Raw genomic sequence first — 16,515 nt, 5'->3', positions numbered from 1 at the left:
ATGCTGCTGTCTTTGCCTTGTAGTGCTTGAGACTAGAGTCCGAGGGCCTTGTGTGCAAGGATGAGGTCCTCTCTCTGTTTTTCTTTTAGTTCTTGAACTATTAACTGGGGATCTTCAGTTTTAGACTTTTAAAACTTTGTAAAGTTAACTGGTTCCTGAAGTAATTCCAGATTATTATTTTTTTCTGAGTTGATAGACAGCTGGCAAGAACCAGCAGAAGTTTTGAATATTCTGTTGAAAACGTAACTCGTTGTTTGGTTCTGTGTGTGTTCATATATTTGGGGCTGTAATATACCCTTAAGAATATTTTAGACAGTCAAGCTGAATTTTTCATAGAATGAGATTTTAAGGGCTACATATATACCCCAAAAGAAAGCACATATCAAGTATATATTGTATGTGCTGCTTTTTCGATGCATACACATGATCTGAATTTGCTTTCCAGCTCCGTCCTCCTTTTGTTCTTTGTAACTCTTATTTATGCTTTACTGAAGTGAGCAGGTTGTACATAAAATCAGCATTTGGACCCTCTTGTACAGAGGGCATGGTGCATGGGAATTGTTAGAACAGGCATGTGGATGCTGTCTTGCTTTTTAAAAAGAGGCTTGGGTTTTGGACTTGACAGTGCTTTTTGAACCCGTTTTTTGCAATTGTAGGAGAAATATTACTCATGACTTTTCTAAAATGTTGGCCTAAAACCAATATAGCTTTAACATCTGAATCTCATTGACACATATCACTGTGCAGGCACCTGATGTCTTTTCAAGTGTGAAATTTGAAGAAAGTTTAATCACCTGTCTAACTACCTGACAGCTCAGTTTTAAACTTGAAATCACAGTTTAATTAGCATTTACATTTTGTGGAGATTCTTTGCCCTTCTAACTTGTTTCCTTTTGAAACAATTTAATTGACACAATATAGCTTGATGCTACAGTATTAAAAGTGTAGTTTGCAGTCCTTTTTAGCATTTTATGCTTATATTAATGGCAGCATCTAGTGGCAGAAAAACAAGTAGATATAAATAGATATCTATGATGTGCTTTCATACATCTAAGTAAAAGAGAAAAGGAAGACCCGCGGCATATTTATGTTCAGTGTACTGCTAAAAATGAACTAACTTTTACTAGGTAAAAGCAACCAAAATATTTTCTTTAACGATCTATGAAAGTGTTCAAACTGAGGTTCATTTCACTCATCTGTGCATGTGTGGCAAATTTAGTCAACAGTGAAATAGTGGAAAGCATTCTGAACTGATAGTTTCCACTACAAACATGCTGTTAGGGTTCTTTTTTGTTTGTTCGTTTGTTTTTAAAAACATGCTATGGGAACGACATGAAGCTACAATATGTGACGTTCAGGCTGGATGTCAGGAAAATGTTCTTCATTGAAAGGATTCGCTGGAAAAGGCTCCCCTGGGAAGTGGTCATGGCCCCAAGACTGCCATTGTTCAAGAAGCATTTGGACAATGCTCTCAGACAATGCTCTCTAATTTTGGGGTGGTCCTGTGTGGAGCCAGGAGGCTCCAGGACTTGATGATCCTTGTGGGTCCCTTCTAACTTGGGATATTCTATGATTCTAATCTAGTTTGGAATGGCATAATCTATTTGAAGTACTTCTGTTCTTGTTTCATGGACCAAAATGTTTTTAATGTAAACAGGGAGTGTGAAAAGAATATACAGTCAGATAATATGAGTAAATACCTCAACTCATACAGCAGAATAACCATAGCCTTCATTCTGTCTTAAGATCTCTTGTATCTGACCTATCTTAATATGAAACCTGTCTAAAATGTTAAGCCTGATTAATCATCTGGTGGTGATTTAGTTCAACTTTGCCAACCAAGAACAGATACAGTTAGGATGAAACAATTTCCATAATGTCCAGAAAATACTGGGATGTTAAGTGGTTTATGAGTGCAGATTATGGATGCCACCTCACACAGGAATATATTCAGAGGTGTTTTCTCCCTCTTGTTTTTCCTGAATACAGCTCTTTGGTTTTATTTGTTTCTCTACTATTGGAAATGATTTTATTTGGGAAACTATCCATTTCCTAGCAATAGCAAAGCATTTATTAAAAAGCACTTAAAAGATCCTGTATTGTAATAAAACAAAATAACCATAGCTGAGAACTATTGGTGAGAGGAAGCCTTACAAATTCATATCCAATATAGGACTGAAGCAAGAGGGTAAGAATTGCTCTAAGTATAAAGTGGTTAAAAAACTATGAGCAATTTCAAAGTACACCTTTAAAATTAATTAGCTGTACTAATTAAAATTAGAAATACACTATTTAAAATGATTTGTCTTCTCTTAATTTTGTAGCCTCCCCATCAAAGCATACAGAAGTAACATGCATTATAGTAGGTGCTTCCTAAGGAAAAGATGCCAATAAAAACTAAGTCAATAGCAATATAGAAATGCATGTAGGTTGGTAGAGAATATTGTCCTTAAGTAACAGCACTAAAGTGTATGGTGTTAAAATATTCGCTGTTAATAAACTGCTCAAACTAACAAGGATGCTTCAATAACTCCCCATGCCCATGATTTTGACCATTCCACCTTCCCCCCGCCCCCGTATTATGTTTGAATACAAAACACACTACAACCATAGGCAAAATTTAGCAAATTCTTTTTAGCTAGACTACTCCAGCAAACTCTCTCTCAATGGTGCTCACTTAGTGGTAGTGATATTGACAGAAGGGTTTGAAGTAAAAGGTGCATATTAACTGCAGTTTTGTTTGGTTAATGGATAAATGCGTAACATATTAATGACAAAATTTCAAACTTCTCATATTTTTAAAGCCTTATCGAAACAATCTGGCTATTTTTTTCTTCTAAAAATGCTCTAGGTGCTCAACCATTCTGTGATACTGTAAAAAATAAAACTATTTTTCCTACTTTCATTTGGAGAATATGAGACACTCAGTTCAGCTAATAAATTGGACAGAATAAGAGGAATATATGATAGCAGTTTACAGAAAAGAAAAAGAAAGAGAGAAGTTGTTTATATAAAATAATATGCAATTACATAATTGTAATTGTAAGCAAAAAGAAAGTATAAACAAAACTAGTTGAAAATTAAAGGGCTAGTTAATGAGATTACAGGCTTTTGAATAGGACAAAACTGACATCTTAAGGACAGGGGGCTCTCCATAAGGATACTGAAGATGAATTGAGAATATACAAAAAAGGGACTAATAACTTAAGAAAGTTGTATTCAAAATCATAAGATGTAGAGCTAAGGAGAGGATGGCTAAAAGGCAAACTGATGTGCACTTTAACATAATGGTCACTTCAAGCTGGTCTTGCCAGAGGTGTGTTTGACTTCTTGTTTGTATATCCCAATTGCACCTTCTCTTGTGGTAGCACAAGCATTTGTATAGCTATTTGGTGAACTGAATAGAATAATTACTCTGAGTTCAACTTGATCTCGGGTCAGAAAAAAAGTTATATTTAAGCAGATCAATCCCCCAGTTCCACATGTGGACATGCAAGTAAGTGAATGAGGAGCTAGGGCAAATCTTGTGCTCACTTTAAATGATTATCGAACTTCAAGAGAATTAGTCTTAAGAATTATCCATTAATCTATGGTTATTTAGCCATGTAAGAAGGTTTGCAGCAAAGATGACATCTGTTGATTATTAAAGGTAACATAAATTTCTTCCCCCAAAATAAAAGAACACTTTCACCTTGCTTTAATTTTTGAAAAGGAGGATGATGATGGGAGCGAAGACAGGCTGATGAAGAATGACGATAATGGAAATAAAAGTCAGAGTTGGTTCAGTGCCTTCATGTGAGGAGCGGAGATACTCTTCCTCCCAGAGTATCAAAACCAGTAGTGTTTCCTTTGTTTTTCTGTAATTCTAAGAGACAAGGTGTCAAGAAAAAAAAAGTGCTTCTGAGTAACTAATGACACTTTGGCCAGGCTTCACTACTGGAAAATGTTTACAAGAAAGAAACTAAGATATGCAAAAAGAAGAGAATGAAGGGTGTTGTATATTTCCCAAGGATGCTACAAGATTAGCTCTATTATCTCATTTCAGTGACACTTTTTTAATATTGGGGAACACGTGTAGTTTTAGTCTATATAGATTTAAGACCTAATAACTATCATTATGACATTAAGGTTGAGCATTAGTAATTAAGAAGGAAAAGACACATTAATACAAGAATTGAAAAATCTCCTTCATTATATTTGTTAATGAGTTTGACATTAAAAAGTAGGGACATGTCAATGAAATATTCTGCTATCTCAAAGCCAAGCGTCACCGAAAGTACAGAGAAGGAGGTGTATGACAGAAGAATTGGATTTTGCTAAGGATTTGGAGTAATAGCTGTGGGATGAAATCTAATAGTTGCAAGTCCTTCTCATAGGAACTGGTGTATGTAACTAGTATATAAATCACCAGCAGAAAATGACATAAAGCAAAAAAACCTGAGTATTACAAAGATAAGCTATAAATCATCAGTACGTAATGTGATGTGAAAAAATCATGGTTTACTCCTGGTACAGAGGAAAAAAAGCAAAAACAAAACAAACACACAACAACAAAAAAACAACCCACAAGGCAATGATGATACCACAACTGGAATATTATAAACAGAACTGACTTCAGAAGTTAAAGAGAGGAGAACTCACTTGATTAACAGGTGTAAAGAAATATTATTAATAACAAGGGAATAGAATGACTATACACAGAAATAAGAATTAATATTGGCTTTTTTAAATTGCAAGTTAAAGGCTGGCTGGGGACTAGAACTGCTCTCAAGTAATATGAAAGAATAAAGGAAGAGAGATTCTGGTGGCTAAGATGAAGTACCAAGTTGCTTCATGGACAAATGAATAGGTCGTCTATAAACCAGCAGAGGCCAGAAATTCTGAGATTTCAAACGTGAGAACAGTATGTAGAGAAGCAGGGAATGAGAATACTAACTTCATTTAAACAGAAGCCTGATAAATTTTTAAGGGGGCAAACAGAATGCCCCCTGTAATAGCAGCAAATGTACCCTGTGATCCAGGAAGTCGCCTTTTTGCGTGCACGGTACAAAAGCTGCCGGTGCGAGCTTGCTGAGTCTCAGTATGGTGTTACCCCCCTGCTTCCAGCCCCAGCACCAGGTGCCCACGCGGCATCGCCTGGCTGAGAGGCTTTGCCTTGCTGCAGCTGACCGCATGGGCCGATGGAGCTAAGCTGTTGGCCTTGGCATTCACAGGCATGGGGGAAGTTTGCCTAAGTAACATCCAGGATCCTATAAATCTCATTGATGTCATTGTAAAGAAGAAAGAGTCAATGCTGCACACTGTCGAAAGACAGCCAATGATAGGAAGCTCGCTCTCCCTGGAGAAAATGGCTGCATTTTTGACCATGCTGACTTGTGTGATAATCAGAAACTCTGCAGTTGCTGAAATATACTCTTTAAACATCATCAATAACACTGCTCTGGCAGCTGGACTTCAGACCTCATGCTGGGGCACAAGAAAAAATAAAATTACAGCATTTCGAGTATCTTGTTCCCTGTCCAGATACTGGGGCTAGGTGTGATTGCCAGACAATGTGATTATTTATTTATTTATTTATTTATGTTTTCGACTTTTTCGTTCTCTTCTCGTGTGCTTTTAGTTCCACATTAAGGCTGAAATGTAACAGTAATATTTTAATTCTGTCATTGCTGAATTGTAAACATGCTATAGCAGTTAGGTCTAATTTGAGAAAAATAGGAAGACACTGTCATTAATTAAAGATAATAAATCTTGAGCTAGAATAGATCCCAGTGTAGCACATCTTCCCATTGGGTGCCTCTACTTCTACTGTATTGGTTTTTTCTATCCCCATGGCTGTGCACTAATTATTAATTCTGAAAGTGCTGAGGTAATTAATCTTTCTGAGGCAACAGAGTTTGATTGATCTTCTACCTTTAATCAAATTAGCTTGTACGTAGGTGAGAGAATGTGAAGGCTGACTATAGTACTGTACCACTCTGTAAAATGCCCACTTTTCTGATGACCTTCTGAGAGCACTAGCATGAATCGCATGTATATAAACCATGAGGGCAAACCCTGAGTGGCCATTTGACTTAAAGGATGGGGAATGGTCAGAAATCAAAATCAGGGTGTGCTGCATTTTAAAGTATGTCTCCTTTAGAACGGCAACTTTACAACTTTTTGGCTTATGTACAAGGGTATGGAACGTCAGTTGTGGCTGACAAGAGTGTGGGTTTTCCTGATGTTTTAGCTATCTGTTTATAAAATAAAATTACTGACTATTCATAAGTACATGCAATGAAGCAAGCCTCCTATAAAACAAACCATTATTCTTTAGATTCTTGATAACCGGAGATTGGAGAGTGGGAAAGAGGTCAGATTGGAGAGGTGAATTTACAATGATGCCGATGACTGGCTTTTGCAAGTGGATTTTTACTTGTACCGAAGAGATACAGATTGCATATTCAGAAACAATTCCATAATTTGGTAATTTGATCCCTGAGTGCCTGACTTAAGTATCGTTAAAGCAGCTGACACAAAGGGGAAAAAAATGGACAAAGTGAATGAAATGAAAAAATACAAAAGCAAAAAGATGCTGCAGCTCAGCTGACCCTAACAGTCACACACTGAAGAGGACATCACTATAATTGTTATAACTCTGATTTTAAAAATCTTTTCCTTCTTGTAAATAAGGAGCACTCTATAAAATATTTTATATAAAATAGTTTTTGATGTTTTCTTATTGATACCAGACTATAGTCTGATATACATAAAGCCTTGATGTACATTTTCTGATTTTTGAAGATAAGGAAGATAAAGGCACATTTTCCTAGATACATCATTTTCTTTCACGCAGAATCAATGGGGAAATTTTCTATGTTGCAGCTGTTCTCTTTATGGCCTCCCCAGCACTCTGTTGTATCTTCTAGACTACATACTGGGATGAAGTAGTTCAGGCAAACAGTAATACTGTGTTTGTGAATTCCATCTAATGTTATTCTTGACTGAGGTTTATGACAGAAGTTACTCTGCATAGAAAGATTAGAAAGAATAGCTCCACCTTACAGTTTAGAAATCAGTCATTTCTTGTGAAATAATAAGAAAGGCTTTAAAGTGTTCTTTTTGTTTGTTTTTTTTTGTGGTAGTGGTGGTTTTTTTGTTTGTTTTTTAATAATAAATGAGATCTGACATCTATAAACAGTGATTTAGTGGCAGATGTTCTGTGATATATATTTATGTTATCACTTAAGCTGACATGGTAATGGATAATCCTATTTTTTCTGTTTGAGGTTTATCAAAGTTTTAAAATATATCACTATGGCAAGCAGCCTGGCAGGGCAGAGGTGGAGAGAGAACAAATTTCTTTCCTATACTTTTTCTGACTCCTTTTATATCTGACTTGCTGTCACATTTGCAGTAAATAGAGGCCCTGAAGTTTGGCTGGGTAAATAGAATCTAATTTGGAGCACCCTGAATCTGGGAACATGTTAGGGGTATGATGGTTATGATAGCTTGAAAAGTCACAAAGGGCACAGATTAAAACGGAAAGTTTATCTGTAATATATGAAAGCTGAAGTCATTGATAGAGTTCCCTTCTAGTGACAGCTTTGAAGATGAGTGTATCCTACCTATCTTAAATCTAGTTATGGATGAGATAGAACTTTATCAAGAAGAAGCAGACCTCTGTGAGCAAATCAATCCCTTATCTTGTCCACAGTGTTTGAAAATGACAAGTGTGAAGACCTGGCACAAGTGCCAAGCGAAAGCAGCTGTCACGGGGGCTGCCAAGTCACCCAGCTCGAGCGAGTACTCCATCAGAGGGAAGAAGTGGCCTTCTCTTGACAATAAGCTTGTCTTTACTTCCAATTTTTACTGGGCCACCCACACAGTAAAATAATGTTCGTATGACATTTGTGTTTCTCTTACTTCTGAGCCATGAGGCAATTCACCTCATGTCCTTCTGTCTTACTTTGTCACATACTTTCACTTGTTTCTTATTTTTAAGAAAAGATGAGTCAGTTAGCTTTTCTTTCTTTTTTCAAGTTAAGGTAATCAGTGGCACCATGAGGAACTTTTGAATATATGAAATACTAAGACATTTGTTAGTATTTAGTTCTTGTTTTAAAGGTAGAAATATAGAAAAGGCTCCTTTTTTCTTTTCTTTTTTTTTTTTTTTTTGGTATTTTAGATGACTTAAGCCATGTGAAAAATTGCATGTTTATAATTGTGTTTGAAGTGTCTTAATTCATTACCTGATTTCACTGTGATTAATGAAAAATATATCAAGACATATATATTTAATGACTGTCTACAGCTACCAGTGTGTCTTAGAAGTTAAAAGGAAGAATTGAACAAAGAATATTCCCAATTGTCAGTGCTCTTAAAGTCACAACATTTGCTGAAACAAACTTGATCAACTCAACACATCTAGTGATTGTGGTCCTTGTTTGTGCAGAGATGTGGTCCTGGATGAACATCCTTTAAACTGATGTTTTTCTTGGAATTGTGGAAATTCCAATCACAAGTGGAATTGTGATTGGAAATAGGATCTAATATTGAACTATCCATTATCATGTGTTCCTTTCATAATTTTCATCCTGCTCGCATGCTATCTTGGTTATTTGTACATATCCATTTTCATGTTTTGGTTTAAATTAAACTCCCTGGATTACACACAGCACGTCTGCTATGTATTTGCATGGCTCCAAGCACAATGCAGCTGTTATACCTCTGTTATGCTTCTAGTACGATTGCAGTAGAAGTGATCACTAATACTTTTATAATATATGCGACGCTGATCTATACAAATAACATATGCTGTATTAGCAATGTTTCTGAGTGCATATCAAGTCTTTTTGTTTTCATTTCATCCTGTAAAAATAGGTAGTTAGCTTGTCTTGTATTGGATTCCCTAAATTCAATCACACTGCTAGGAATTCTATGAATTGGGTAACTCATTATGCTTTGAAAAGGCAGGAGCCTTATGTGGATGAGACGTCAGAACATGTGCTGATGGTGCTGTGAACTACTGTGGTAGGCTAGCATTGTGCTGGCTTAATATGTAGAGTCACCCGACTGCCAGATCAGCTGTTTCTCTTAGGTTCTTGCAGTAGGAAGTTAGTTTAACTTTACTTTTAAAAGTAGCTGGCAAATGTCGCCTGCACCTGTGCATTTTAGTAACACTATTTGGCTGATTGTATTTAAACAATGTTTTTGTGTTATTTGTGTTACTTGTGTCTGTGATCATCACTGTTGCAGCCTAAACAGCTTGGCTTAGATGAGCTAGTGAGATGGAACAGGAGTTCACAGACATTCCCTTTTTTATTCTTTTTGATTTTTAAAGAAAAAAATATTTTTTCTGACATGTCCTACTCTCAAGCAGCATTGCTGCAATGCTTCTCCAGATACTTTTTAAAGTTCTACTTAAAGCCTTAGTGCTTCAAATTAAATTTTTCTCTAGGTAACAATCAGAAGCAACAACTAAAACGCTAAAATGCTTTTTCTGGGATAAGGACCTGGCCAGCTAATTCTGTATGGTCTATCGTACTTGAATTCCTCTCATCCAGAACAATTGTTTCCTTGACATATCAAGAAGAACAGTGGCACTATTTCAATAGCTGTTTTTTGCGTCTGGTTATCGTGACTGATGTTCCAAAACCAGTGTCCCAGAAGATGAGTCCTCTTCGGGATGAGATGTTATAAAGTCTAGCCCTCACCTAATACTTTAACAGAAAGCAAGCATTTCCCTTACGAAGGTTTTACTTGTGTCACATACCAATCATAAACCAAAGAACTTTTCAGAAAATGAAAGAAAAACTCTGCCACTCGGTAGCAGTACATGTGAAGAAAAACAGTGGCAATAGGAGGAAATAGGAAAGGTGAGAGAGAGCACTTTGAAAACTATAAAAGCGAAACCTGATTTTATCATAATACAACTGATATTAAAGCTCTTCTTTATTCATATGCTAGTTTTCCCCCTGGGGGTCAAATATCACTGATTACAGATTCTGCTGGGGGCGGAGCGCTCAAACACCTGTCTCTGAAATTAGCTACTTACTTCTGCTTTTTGGGAAGATCATAAACAGCTCTTTCCATAGGCCCATTACAAGTCAGCATGTTGCTACTCCGACCTACTCCCATACTGGAATGTATTCAAGTATTGTGAAAAAATCCATGCTCAAGAAGATCTGCAAATAAATCAGTTCCTTCACCATTCATTGCTATGTCCAATGAATGGAATAGCATTTGGTTATGTCTGTGTGGGGGGTCTGAGTTGTATGATACTTAGGAGTTGAGTCAATGAAATTATGATTTATATGTTCTAAAGAATATGAAAGGTTAAATAATCAGCTTGGATATTGAAATATCCAGTTTTCCATTTGAGGATTCATGATTGCAAGATACGTAGATTTTGGCAAAATGCGAAGGTACTTTCTCTTCAATTTGTTCTTATATTTTTGTTCACCTCTGCTAAGCGACAGAAAGATTTCAAAAGTACAATGCTGTGAATTATTCTGGAGCTGGAAAAGGACAATTCTCCCTCCCTCCTTTCCTCCCTTCCTCCCTCTCTTTCTTTTTTTCCTGGACTCTTCTGATTTTTTGATACAGTGAAGTATTTCTGTGGAGGGAGTTTGTGCCTGGATCATTGTATGACTCCTGGCCCTTAATTTGTGTCAGAATGGAGCAAGTTGACAAATTTGTGTCACAGCTTCAGAAAGGTTATTCTCTCTGTAATCCTATAACTGGCACAATAGAAGAAAGGATCAAGGAAAGAGCTGTGACGTTACAATGACTTACTTTGCTACTGATATCAGCTAATATAATAGTTAGTAGGGCTCTAACATTAATACTTAACTGCTAGATAAATTTAATGAGTACACTTGGTTTATTTGAAACTGCCAGCCTTTGTAACAAGAAAGCTGACTCACTAAATCTCACTGCAAGCAGCAGGAGATTTTCTGTCTTTGAGCTGAGACATATCCAGTGAGGCCTTTAAGGAGCATTTCAGAGTAGTGTTTGTTTCACGCAGAAGACGTGCTGTGACAGGCATCTTGCAATCAGAGCCCTTCTCACAGAGCTGAAGCAGTTGAAAGCAAAGAGAGGAAAAGAGAGATTCACATTACAACATGATTAAAATTGCCAAGGAGACAACTGTCCACATCTTGATAATTGAGTGCACCAACATAAAAATCAGCCGCTCTGATAGACAATACTGCCACAAATCCCAAGAAAGACAAGATATTTGGGAGCAAATTAAACAAAAAAATGCTCTGAACTTATTCTAGCTCCCGGGTTAGGAGTGAATTATTATAGGGATTACAGAATTTAAGATATTAATATTAAGAGATCTTTACTGATTATAAAATTTACCTCATAATTCCTTTTTTATTTTATTTTTTATTTTTTGTAAATAATGATTTTTAGTTTTTGTTTTGCCTTTGAAACATAGTTGAAGAAACTCTATTCTCCTTTGTGCATTCATCATTAACCTCTCCCATCTATTTCTAATCTAGTAAATTCAAGAGAAATTATACTACAGTTAAGCAGATGTTTTCTGTTTTGTATAACTATCCTTCCGAATAAGGAGAGAAGATGATATGTATAGGGGTACATTAATATTTTTTGTTAAAAAGTGCTTTACAGGCTGAAGAAAACCCTATACATAATCATAGTCAAAAGTCAAGAAGTAAAAAATAGGAATCTGATAAACAGCTGTGCTGCACAGTGGAAACAGAATGCTTTACCCAGTAACAATTCCAGAATGAATTTAAAAGAAACGGTAGCTGCTCATTTTCTTTAAGACTTTAGTTTAACAAGTCTGTGAAATGTGGGTTTTGTTTGTTCTTGTTTCATAACCACAAAAATAAAAAACAAGTGTTTAACTCTCCAATAGAGCTGCAATTATTCTCATAACACTTTTTCTCTGTACCACCAAGCTGTGGTTGCAGTGTATTTTAATGCTAGCAACCACACCACCATCACCTTAATATTCCTTGAGAATCGTTTAAAGAAATGCTGACACAAAATAATAGTATCATTATAATGTTCTTGCTATCAGTTTGATTTTTTTTTTTCCAAGGTGATCTTAGCAGTCATTGCCCCATTTCACAAGGGAAGTGCCAGAAGTGCAGCCTGAGGTGTTTGCTTGCCCCAGTCCGGTGCTCTGCACACTGGCAGCATTGCAGACCGAGCGTGTGATTACCACTGACATGTAGACACAGATTATCCACTGTATTATTCAACTGGAACTGGCATTACCTAAGTAGTTTTCTAGGTTATTTGGTTAGTATAGACTGTATGTCAGAAAAGATCTTGGCTTTTTAGCCAAATGATTGGCAAGCTGAATTACAGATGGTCCAATCTGTGAATTTGGAAACCAGATCGAGACAGCTTCCTGCACTGGAAGACAAACAAGTAGTTTCTTACCTGCAACACTGATAAAGCTTCAGAGTATATAGTACAGTATTGTGTTTCATTTATGCTTTAAAAATTGATCACACTCTAAGCACATACTGCAAATGTATCTAAGTACTTACTGTGAATGACAGAAACTGTGTCTAACAACCTGAACATCCTGCACTAACTGTTCTTTGGCTGTTAATGCACAATTTTAAAATAAGCACAGAGGTGCTTATCTTTAGAAATAAGGATAGGGAAGTTCACAGAGAGACTTTTCTGATCCAGAAGCTGGAATGGAAACAGTGACCCAGTCAGCCTGTATTTCTAATTCACAGTCACAGTTCTTTTCCCCACTAGCAGATGTACTCTGATCCATAACCGTGTTGCATGCTGAGGTAAAATGTTAAATACAAAGAACTGCTTTTAAATAATAAGGTTATGACACAAACCAAAAGGAACAGGTATCTCAAGATTAAAGATTGCATTTCTCATTCAACTTCAGCTGCTGTAAAGGAAGAAAGTGATGGGTTTTTTTGTTGTTTTGTTTAGCTTTGTTTTTTAAAAAAAGGTGGGGGGGGGAGAAAAAGCTGGGAATGTATCTTAAACAGATTTTTTAAATCTAATGTCAGTGTGTATATTTCTAAATAAGACGTATTTGTATTCCATTGTAAAAATACTTGCATGGGGGCAAAACACCTGCTTCTCAGGTGTTTGCTCCATATGTACTCTACTCAAATTATCATCATCTTTTTGCATGTATAGATACTTGTGGAGGGACATATTTTAATACAGGTTTCTTTTTCCAGCAGTAGAAGATGATTCCAGTAAAAATATGCTATCTTTATTCAGATGTCCTTGGTAATAAAAATATAAATATGATCAACTGTATATTTTAACAGTAATCTCTTTACAGACTTTTTTTTAATACTTTAGTATCAGTGGTAATTCAAAAACGTGTTTGAACATAGAACATTATGTGTGTTGTCTCAGCTTCTGTTGCATTTCTGCTATGAAACAATCCTTTTTCATAAACACAGTACTTTCCTGCTTAGCATGTGATCAAGTTCCTTCTGGAGGGAAAATAAAAAATTGTTAATTGTGAGGCACGTTTATGCTGCAGCACTGCGCAAGTCTTTTTTTGCATGCTTCAGCTTTTTCACCTGTTCAGCATCAAATGATGGGACTGTAATACACTGTTCCTCAGTCATATCTAATTACCTTTCAGCAAGGCCCTGGTTTGCCCTCCAGGACCTTTTGTGAATATTTTATCTAAATAATTATCTGTCACTGAGTAGGTCTCTGGTATTGGTGTGATTCTGGTTATTCCTGCTCTGCCTTGTGTGTTCTATTTAGACTTTTGAAGGATGAATTTTCTGGTTTAATATTGGGCTTCAACGGTTGCATCAGAACAGAAGTTATATATGACACAGACCTTTGGGACAGATGCTTTTTGGCGCTAAATACAATGAAATTCTGAATAGTGGTTAATGACAAGAATTATCAATCCAAAAATCATTACCAATACTATGCAATTACAAATGTTAAGACGTAAGTTAGGAAACTCAGTTCACCAGTGTAACAGGCACAACCAAGGCCAAACTTCATTATGAATGGAAGGAATAAATAAGTGGTATATCTGCAGAAATGACAGCTTCTATGAATAAATGCAAATAAATTAGTCACAAAGTGGTTTGGAGTGGTGGAGGAGATTACTTATTTTTTTCGGTAGCAAAGGAAATAGACAAAAGACCATTGCTAACATATAACCACATCTAAAAACTGGCTATATTAGTAGGAGGAGATAGAACAGAAGAAAAGTTTTGTTAGCACACAAAGGAGTATATGCGTTCTTTGTTAGACAGATACTTTTAGATGATTATCTAATATTAGGTTAAAAGATTGTAGTATCCTTGTTGCTTTGCCTTCAGCAACCATAGCATGTTATGAACTTGAAGTACATGCACACTTGTGTTTAACCAAACCTTTAGCAATGACTCCTTTTGTAGATTTCCTTTTTCAAATTCCTTGGTAATTTGAGAAATTGAAACAATTTGATGTGAGAGGTTAGGGCTGTGACTAACTGACAAACAAGATGGAATTGCTCATCTGTAACACAACAGTGTTCAACACTGTTGTTCAACAGTGATCAATCAGCTGAACACTGATCATAGACTATATTTCCAATGAACATTAACATACTTCGACTTCAGACCTTTGAACATATTACAAACTTACTGTCATGGGCTCTTGAAAGATGAGCGGTTTCCCACTGGAAACTAAAGTAAAACTATCAGGGTAGTTTTCAAAGCATCCAGCAGATATCACATGCTGGTAATTACGTTACACATTACTCACAGGTACGATATCAAACCAAAGGAAGATCTAGTTAACATGCAGTCTCCTATAGACCATTTTGTCCAACAGTCTGTGTTTAGTAAGTCTGAAAGGAGGAAATATATTAATGTAAGCTTCAAATAACCTTTTACGTTGAGGCTGTGCTAGTCACTCCGAACTACAAAGACAGATTTTTCCAGTCCTCTGAAAAACAAACTATTCCTAGATTTAAATTCTGCACATTCAATCAGTAAAAATTGTTTTGAAGTATATTATATTTCCATTTTAGCATTGAAACTTACAGGTGCTCAGTATGTCAGGCTTTAGCCTGTGCTCATTTATAACGAGTAATTATCTAACGATCATAGTGTAAAGCATGCATGAGCTCCTGTAGCAAGATTTGGAATTTTAAGGAAATGCTGCAGATCAAATGATAATGTCTCATTTGTATTCTTTCAGTTCCCTAGCCACTATTACACTTCATAAAACAACTACAGAAATGGATTGCAAACATGCATCATTTCTGTGTGAGATGTGCAAAGGCTCAATGATCCTTAAATAGTACCAATAATGCCTTTCATGCATCTTATATGATGATACTGTACCAAGCAAATCACACATTTTATGAAATATGTTTTCAATCCTATCCAGAAGCACAGCACTACTAAGACCTTTGAGGATAAAGGTAACATTAACTCTGCTTGACTATGTAGACATGTAGATAAATTTTTGTGTTCCAATTTTTGTCATCCGTGACCTGGTGATCCCTTTTTTTATATTTATATTTTTAGAGTTTTCTATTTATAGTCTGGTCTTTACTGTCATGGGATGTATGTATGAAGTCTGCAGTTTGAACAGAAATCTCTATTTGCAATCTAGGTATTGAAGGATGTTGATCATACCATCTTCAGCATCAGATGTCGTAAGGCTGATTCATAAGTGCAAGAAAACTTTGTCTGATTCATCATCATCTTAATCAGGTTTCACCTCAGATGTAATGGGCTGACGGACAGAGGATATGCCTACTTTTCTGTTGTCAGGGCCCAATGGACACTCTCCAGCTGAATGTGTGGATGGAGAAACGGCCTTTACCTTATTGCTAATGACACAAGCTTCCAGATTCAAGCCAACTGTGTTGAATCAGGAAAGCTAAGACTGGGGTTTTCTGGGATCTACAGAGCTGTGTTTGTCTTACAAATTCTAGGCCCAACAGTATATTTAATCTCATTCATTGCTTAGGAAAAAAATACTTACAGATTATTCTGGACTCTCCCCCTGGTGTGACATGGTCACATCTTCACAAACTGTCTAATTTACATTGTCCATAAAATTCAGATGATCTTGTAAATGAATTTTCTATATATTTTGCCAGTGTATGTTAGGGAAATAGTAGTGTTCTGTCAGTAACACTGAGCGAAGTACGCAGGCTTCAGACTGGGACTACATGATCAAGATCAGATTTTAGGATTGTCTTGTTATCAAATCCACACCAGTCATTTTTTCAAGGTCTTACTGGTAAGAATATTGAAGGGCTTTATACTGATGCTGCTGTTGTAACAGTGACACAAGTTCTTATATGTTTAATAATGACTCTTTTGCTATAATAAACTGGAGTGCATAAGATAGAATAATGAATATGCTGTACAGACAGAATGCCACTGGGACTGATTAAATACACTGTTAATACAGTGGAATATTAACTTTTTAAGATGATCTTGGAGTATTCTAACTATACATTGAGAAACATACTGTGGTTAATTCATGGCTACATGTTAAAAATATAAAAAAAAACCTATGCTT

At 36.1% G+C, this 16,515-nt stretch overlaps 1 protein-coding gene across 7 annotated transcripts in view; it reads left to right on the top strand.

The window, feature by feature from the left end:
- Positions 1-16,515, top strand: part of PCDH11X (protocadherin 11 X-linked) — a 490,061-nt gene that overhangs the window by 356,548 nt on the left and 116,998 nt on the right. The gene's annotated exons all lie outside the window — the stretch shown is intronic.

The sequence above is a fragment of the Anser cygnoides genome, chromosome 13, assembly GCF_040182565.1.
Source record: "Anser cygnoides isolate HZ-2024a breed goose chromosome 13, Taihu_goose_T2T_genome, whole genome shotgun sequence".
NCBI classification, from domain to species: domain Eukaryota; kingdom Metazoa; phylum Chordata; class Aves; order Anseriformes; family Anatidae; genus Anser; species Anser cygnoides.
The sequence above is the reverse complement of the archived record's forward strand: the minus strand, read 5'-3'. Positions and strand labels throughout refer to the sequence as shown.